Raw genomic sequence first — 8,685 nt, forward strand, 5'->3', positions numbered from 1 at the left:
AGGACAAGGGAGCAGAATTTGCCAATTTGAGACAAGGGAATCTGAACATCGAAGAGTACGTTGCCAAGTTTGATAGTCTGTTGCGTTTTGCACCACTAATTGCCGGAGATGAAGAAGCTAAGGCAGATCACTTCATAAATGGCTTGAATCCTGACATCTTCACTTTGGTGAACACTGCTAGGCCAGACAACTTTGCGGATGCCATGAATCACGCAAAGGGAGCGGAAGCAGGCTTGTGGAGGCAAAGAGGTAATCAGGTGGCACCTCAGCAGCAGAGGCAGTATCAGAACCAACCATCTCAGTATCAAAATCAGCCACCGCAGCATCAGAACCAGCAACAAAGGTATGAAGGTGGAAACAGTGGGGGAAACAGAAAGGATCAGTACAAGGCAAGAGGTAAACAGTTCAAAAGACAGGGGAACAGTTCGTCCAGTTTCATTGGTTCGAAGCAATTCGGTTCAGGACTGAGTTCTGGGTCATCATCCTTGTACTGCAGCAAGTGTGGAGGAAGACACTCACCGGATCAGTGTGTGGGAGTCTTTGGCAATTGTAACATATGTCAGCAACCGGGACACTTCTCTAAGGTGTGCCCTCAACGTAACAGAGATAGAGCTCAGAGTGGGAGTTCGTCTAAACCTGCAGCTCAGCCTGAGAGGCAGTCTTCTGCAGTGCACTCTTTCCAGCCTCAGCAGCAGAACAGACAGGGAGGTAACTCTAGTGCAAATCAGCCTCCGAGACAGCAGGCACGAGTCTTTGCATTGACAGAGGATCAGGCTCAGGCAGCACCTGACGATGTCATAGCAGGTAACTGTTCGATTTTCGGTTATTCTGCTCTTGTCTTGATAGATACAGGTGCTTCCCATTCCTTTATCTCTGCGAAATTTATGTTATTACATGCTTTGCCTACTGAATTATTGCCTACAGTAGTAGCTGTTACTTCACCTTTGGGTGGAGGAATTGTTTCTGTCAGATTAGTCAAGAGCTGTGAACTGTGTTTTGAAGGAAATTTGTTAGAATTCGACTGTATTATACTTGGACTGTTAGATTTTGATTGTATTGTCGGGATAGATGCTTTAACCAAGTACAGGGCGACAGTCGATTGTTTCCAGAAAGTTGTCAGGTTCAGACCTGAAATGGCAGACGAGTGGAAGTTCTTTGGTAAGGGTTCTCGATCTAGAATTCCTTTGATTTCAGTGTTATCCATGACTCGTTTGCTACAGAAAGGTGCAGAAGGATTTTTGGTGTATGCAGTTGATGTACTGAAATCTAGCCCAGCTTTGGTAGATTTACCGGTGGTTAGAGAATTTGCGGATGTATTCCCGGAAGATGTTCCTGGTTTGCCACCTATTCGAGAAATCGAATTCAGCATTGACTTAGTGTCAGGTACTCAACCTATTTCAAAAGCTCCTTATCGTATGGCACTTGTTGAATTGAGAGAGTTGAAGGAGCAGCTTGAGGATTTGATTGCCAAGGGATACATCAAACCTAGTGTATCGCCTTGGGGTGCTCCTGTTCTATTCGTTCGGAAGAAGGATGGTTCTATGCGACTCTGTATTGACTACCGCCAATTGAATCAGGTTACAGTCAAGAACAGGTATCCTTTACCCAGAATAGATGACCTTTTTGATCAACTGCAGGGTTCTTCTGTCTACTCTAAGATTGATTTGAGGTCAGGTTATCACCATTTGAGAGTGCGAGAGGAAGACGTTCCTAAGACCGCATTCAGGACGAGGTATGGTCACTTTGAGTTTATAGTCATGCCGTTCGGTTTGACCAACGCCCCAGTGGTTTTTATGGGTTTGATGAACCGTATCTTTCAGCGCTATTTAGATGAGTTCGTCATTATCTTTATCGATGATATTCTTATCTACTCGAAGAACCGTACTGACCATGCAGAGCACTTGAGGACCGTACTGCAGATTTTGCGAGTTGAGCAGTTGTTTGCCAAGCTGTCTAAGTGTGAATTCTGGTTGGATCGAGTTGTCTTTCTCGGTCACATTATTTCTGAAGATGGGATTTCTGTCGATCCCAACAAGATTGAAGCGGTTATGAATTGGCCTAGACCTACATCAGTACCTGAGATCCGAAGCTTCATGGTTTTAGCTGGTTATTACCGTCGTTTCATCAAGGGTTTCTCGTCTATTGCCAAGCCAATTACCCAGCTAACTCAGAAGAATGCGCCTTTTTTTTGGACTCCAGATTGTGAGGCTAGCTTTGTTGATCTGAAGAGGAGACTGACCAGTGCTCCAATTCTTTCTATTCCGAAGGGTACTGGAGGTTTCACAGTCTATTGTGATGTTTCTAACCGAGGCTTGGGTTGTGTTCTTATGCAGCATAAGCATGTGATAGCGTATGCATCGAGACAGCTGAAACCGCACGAGACTCGTTATCCGGTTCACGATCTTGAACTAGCTGCGATCGTCTTTGCTCTGAAGATCTGGCGTCACTATCTTTATGGTGAGTCTTTCGAGATCTTTTCTGACCATAAAAGCCTTAAGTACTTGTTTTCACAGGCGGAGCTGAATATGAGACAGAGAAGATGGTTAGATCTGTTGAAAGATTTTGACTGTGAAATCAAGTATTATCCCGGGAAGTCAAACGCAGTTGCAGATGCGTTGAGTCGAAAGCTGTGTTCTTTATCTCTTTCTACTATTGGTGTTTCTCAGTTGATCGATGATTGTTGCACTTCTGGTTTAGAATTTGAAACAGATAGGGAGACTATCAGAGTGTTTGCTATTCAGGCCGAACCGGAGTTGTTTGTTGCAATCAGAGAAGCACAGAAGTCTGAGCCGAGCATTCAGGTTTCAGTAGAGAAAGTCAGATCTGGGCATCAGTCTGAATTCCAGGTTAGAGATGACGTCTTGTTTGTGAATAACCGTCTCGTTGTGCCAGATATTGCGGAGTTGAGACAGCGTATTCTCCAAGAGGCTCATTACAGTCGGTTCAGTATTCATCCTGGATGTCGTAAGATGTACAACGATCTGAAGAGTCAGTTCTGATGGAAGAGAATGAAGAGCGACGTAGCAAGGTTTGTATCTCGGTGTTTGAATTTTCAGCATGTGAAAGCAGAGCGGAAGCGACCAGGAGGTCTTTTGCACAGCCTATCTGTTCCTGAATGGAAATGGGATCACATTTCTATGGATTTCGTAACGAAGCTACCACGATCCATTCGAGGATGCGATGCTATTTGGGTAGTGATCGACCGATTGACGAAGTCTGCTTGTTTTATTCCGTACAAGATGACGTATCGTCATGATCAGATGGCTGAGTTGTATGTTAGCAATGTTGTGAGATTGCATGGTGTGCCGAAGTCGATCGTTTCAGACAGAGATCCTAGATTCACTTCGCACTTCTGGCATAGTCTTCAGGAGGCACTTGGTACTCGATTGCATCTGAGTACAGCTTATCATCCTCAGACAGATGGGCAGTCAGAGCGGACTATCCAGACGTTAGAGGATATGCTGCGAGCGGTGGTGCTAGACTTTGGCACTAGTTGGCAGGATTCTTTGCCTCTTGTCGAGTTTTCTTACAACAACAGCTTCCAATCGAGTATCGGTATGGCGCCTTTTGAGGCTTTGTACGGCAAGAAGTGCCGATCTCCGCTGTTTTGGGATGATTTATCCGAGTCACCAGATTTGGGGCCGAAAATGCTTCGAGATATGGCAGAGCAGGTTAAGATCATTCAGACCAGAATGAAGTCAGCTCAAGATAGACAGGCGAAGTATGTGAATGTCAGACGTAGACCTCTGAGTTTCGAGCAGGGAGACCGTGTTTTTCTTATGATTTCTCCGTTCAGAGGCACTGTCAGATTCGGTAAGAGAGGAAAGTTATCTCCGAGATTCATCGGGCCGTACGAGATTCTCGAGAAGATAGGCGATCTTGCTTACAGACTTGCACTTCCTCCATATTTATCTGGTATTCACGACATTTTTCACGTCTCTATGCTGCGAAAGTATCATCCAGATCCTTCTCATATCCTTCAGCCCGACGAAGCCGATTTAGACGAGACTCTGAGCTACTTTGAGCGACCGATTCAGATCCTTGATCGGAAGGAGAAGCAACTCAGAACCAAGTTGATTCCGTTGGTGAAAGTGCAGTGGAGCCGTCACGGAGTCGAGGAAGCGACTTGGGAGATAGAATCTGACATGAGACAGCGTTTTCCAGAGATATTCGGATGATGTGAGTTCTTCTTACTGTCTTTAGTTCTTTATTCTATCTTATGAGTTGTGGTTCTCGTTGATTTCGAGGACGAAATCTCTTCTTAGTGGGGGAGAATTGTAATGCCCTGCTTTTATCTTAAATGAGTTTATTTGAGTTAATCAGAGATTACAGAGTTCTCGAGCCGGTTTGTTTTTTATCAGGGTCCTTTTTGCAAATTTTGGAAATTTCAGGGACTAAAACGCAAATTGTGGATTTTATATATTATCTACTCTTAGAATTTGTTTGAGAAAGTCTTCATCTTCTCCTCCTTAGCCGCCTCCTCCATTAGAGCCGCCCCCTTCTCATTCCAAGCTTTGGGATTTCAGTCCGAGCTCGATCCGTCCGTTGGAAATTATTTCTGAAGGCAGATTAGCGATCACTGCTGCGAGAGCTTCGTTCTATCGTAAGTTTTTCTACGATCAGATACATTCTAGTTTTTGGATCTTGTTAGAATCGTTCTAGATTCGAGTATGTTGTTCTCTTCAGAGTTCTGATCGTTTATTATCTATCGATTTTGAATTAGAGCGACGTTCGGAATTGTTATGATTTTTGGAAGCTATTTTCGAAAATCATGATTTTGAGACTTGTTGGGTTTGTCTTGTTGTTGTTGTATTAGCATTGAATTGAGTTGATATCGGTATTAAACTGATGTCTGCGTTGCCAGTTTGTTCAGTTATAGCCGTTATGCCGTCGGTTTGAGTTTTGGAGTTTCGAACCGTTTAGAGTTATGAACTTGGCTTGAAAGTTGATCGTGGCTATTGATCAATCATCTCTTGTATTCGTACAGATTCGTTGAAGTTGTCGAGCCCTGTGTTAGCAGCATTGGATCGTCGAGAGTTGGACGAAGAACGGTAAAGAGATTTCCATGAACCGTTGATTGTTGTTTAGGTTGTATAGTTATTGATACAATATTTTGTTGTAGCTTTCCAGAAGTTGGAACTACTGCCTTGAAAGGTAAAAGCAGTCATCGTAGCGGGATAGCATACTCGGGACTGTTGGTTCTCGAGTTTCCCTTTTTAAATCACATATTGCATCGATACTTGTTCTAGCATGAGGAACTTGTATTTTGTTGATTGATTGAGTTTTTTTATGTGGCTTATGTTTATGTTTCTGTTATGCATTCATCTTGAGCCTACTTTGATTTCAGCAGGCAGAACCGCCATTTTTGTTTAGACGTTTGGGAACTATGATTGAGTGGCCTAGGTTGTAGTATTTCGCCTAGTGCTAGCATACTCGTTATGGTTGCTCAAAGTCTAGAGGAGTGGGATACGTGGCACCACCTCGATTGGGAGAGTCGGTGGGTTGTTACGTGATCTCATCCTCGGGATCCCAAAAGCACAGCAGCAATCCCTTGTTTATCAGAATCGATATCCTGGTTTTTAAAGACATGCATATCATTAACCTTGACTTGAATATGTTGTCTTGATAGCATGATGTTTATTCAATATTTGATATGTTGCTTTTACTGGGATTATCATTCTCACCGGTTATCCGGCTGTTGCTTTGTTTTGTATGTGTACTTGGCAACAGGTGGGGCAGGAACAAGTCAGAAGAGGAATGGTTAACATCAAGAGGGAGAGCTAGTAGTGAGACTCGATTTAGAAGTCGTGTCAGCATGTCTACCTAGTGATATTGGAACATGTTTAGATATCGAACTTCATCGTTATGTTGTTGTTGCATATCCTCTACTTTGAACAGTTGTTGAACTCCAGAATTTTATGTACTAGTTGAAAGAATTGATTTTGTATCAAGTAGTCGAGATTATGTTGAATTTGGATGGATGCATGTTGTTATGAATATTGTTGGTTTGAGTTGGTTAGCTTGCCCTATTCTGATTTGTTTCTGCTGCCCAGGGTGCGCTCGATCCTAGGAAAAGCCAGGATTGAGCGCAGCCCCTGTTTTGTTTGAGGTAGAGGTTTCAGAAAAATGGTGCGCTCGATCCTGGCTTTTTGCCGGATCAAGCGCGGCACCTTAATTTTTCTCGGCAGAGAGTTGAGAGAAGTGGTGCGCTCGATCCTGGCTTTTTGCCAGATCGAGCGCGACATTGTTCTCTTTTTAAAAAAAAAATTATTTTATTGCTTTAACCTTTGGTTATTGTATGTCTTAGTGTTGTCTAATCCCAAGATTAGTTGTTTAGAACCGAGGTCTCACAGATAGGACTCACTCAAGAAACCTACATCGACACCATATTGAAAAGGTTTTCTATGGATGAGTCCAAGAGAGGAAATCTACCTATGTGCCATGGATTTTCTCTATCCAAGTCTATGTCTCCCAAGACTGACGAAGAGATAGAGAAAATGACACACATACCATATGCGTCAGCCATAGGGAGTATCATGTATGAGATGATATCTACCAGACCGGATGTGGCCTATGCTCTGAGTGTCACGAGCAGATACCAAGCCAATCCCGGTCAAATGCATTGGAAAGCTGTGAAGGATATTCTTAAGTACTTAAGAAGGACTAAGAATGTATTCATGGTGTATGGGGGAAGAGAATTGAAATTGGAAGGCTATACCGACTCTAGCTTCCAAAGCGACGTGGATGACTCAAAATCAACCTCTGGATTTGTATTCATGCTCAATGGCGGTGCTGTCTCTTGGAAAAGTTCCAAGCAGGACACCACAGCGGATTCCACCACTGAGGCAGAATACATTGCAGCATCAGCTGCTGCTAAAGAGGCCGTTTGGATGAGGAATTTCGTCCAAGAGTTGGGGGTCATTCCTGAAGCTGTTGGTCCAGTCCCGGTGTACTGTGAAAACACTGGTGCCGTTTCTCAGGCAAAGGAAGCAAGGTCTCATCAAAGATCCAAATACATACTGAGGAAATACCACATTATCCGGAAGATCGTGGAAAGAGGAGACATCACTGTCGAGAGAGTGGCCTCTGCAGACAATATCGCTGATCCACTTACTAAGCCCTTGCCAGGACCATTATTTGACAAACATCGCGACGCAATGGGACTACGTAGTATGACTAGTTGGCTTTAGGGCAAGTGGGAGATTGAAAGAGTGGGTGCCCGGTTAGCCAACTTGTGGCTAAGGGCTTTTGTGACTCTATGTGTAAACAATCTTTGTTTAATATAATTTACACTTTTATATTGGCATTTACTTTATCTGTTATCATATTATTATGTTGTGACGTACTATACGATGTTTAGATAAAGACCTTGAATATACTAGAGTGCATGTAAAATGTGATAGTAGAATTGAATGACTATCATGAAACACATCTTATAATCACTGTATATTCTAAACAGTTCCTATTCAATTGAGCCGTCCGCTAATAAGGATAAGGATCGCTCGATATTGAAACTAGAATTTGCGATGCCTAGTACCACATTTCATTGGTATAGAACATAGAGATGTTCGAAGCATGCAAATGGATATTCATATGATGGATGATCGAACTACCCTATTCGGACTTTCCAAGTGGTTATCATTAATTGAGTGGATAAGTTCGCGGTTTTGGTTGTACACCATTAGTCCTTACTACTTGAAATATCATGGAGACTCTATATGCTAGTACTGTACTTTGACTCATTTACCGACTCTATGAGGGTCATCAGGTGTCGAGATTGGGTACAGTTACGACAAATATAGGAGTCGATGCTTTGTTGTCAAGGATTCACCACACACTTGCGAGTGTGGATATCCTATGCGATCTGAGGAGATATTAGTGTGACAAATCTCTGGCCAGAGTACATGATGTGCTTTAGGTTACTTGGTTTCCTAGTAACACATGTGATGTCACTATTTGATCTTCAAGATGTATTGCATATTTATCGAATCTCGAACGACTCTCGATGTACCAATGGTTGTTGATTCGATCGGAATATTTGGATGAAGGGACCGTACTGTACGCTAACCAAAACCTACTGGTTCTTGCAGGCACTATCAGTGATACCTAGGGAATCATGGGGCGATGATGCTAGGCGCTCTTACCATGATTCGATGGGTAAGTCGGAAATTATTGTTCCGAGTCACAAGGAGTTGTGAGCCCACGGCTAGCTGTATCCCTGAACCATTGAGGGTTACACAAGTAATGGATTACTAATCCCCGTTGAGATAGTTAAATTAAAGAGTTAAATTTAGCGAAAGAGAAGTTGGACTTCTTAAGTAAAGGGAGTGAAATTTCCTAAAATGACATAGGGATGGGCATTTTTGGAAATCACTGAATTCGGATTCAGAAAAATTATCTTGACTTTAAAAGGTGCAGAAATGGTTTCTGAGCACATTGATGAAATCAATTTATCAATCGAAGTCATGATAAATTTTATATTAATTTCTATAATAACGGGCTTGGCTTGTTGGGCTTAAATTATGACTAATGGGCCCTAAGGAGTTAGTGTCCTATTAGACATATAATTTAATCCAGTACAGAAATTATATATATCACATATAGGGATTTTCAAAAAAAATATCATCTTTGCAATTTTCGAAAATCACACATATTATTCCAAGTAGGAATTTTCGAAATTCTTAC

This window comes from Henckelia pumila, chromosome 2, assembly GCF_033568475.1.
Source record: "Henckelia pumila isolate YLH828 chromosome 2, ASM3356847v2, whole genome shotgun sequence".
Lineage (NCBI taxonomy): Eukaryota > Viridiplantae > Streptophyta > Magnoliopsida > Lamiales > Gesneriaceae > Henckelia > Henckelia pumila.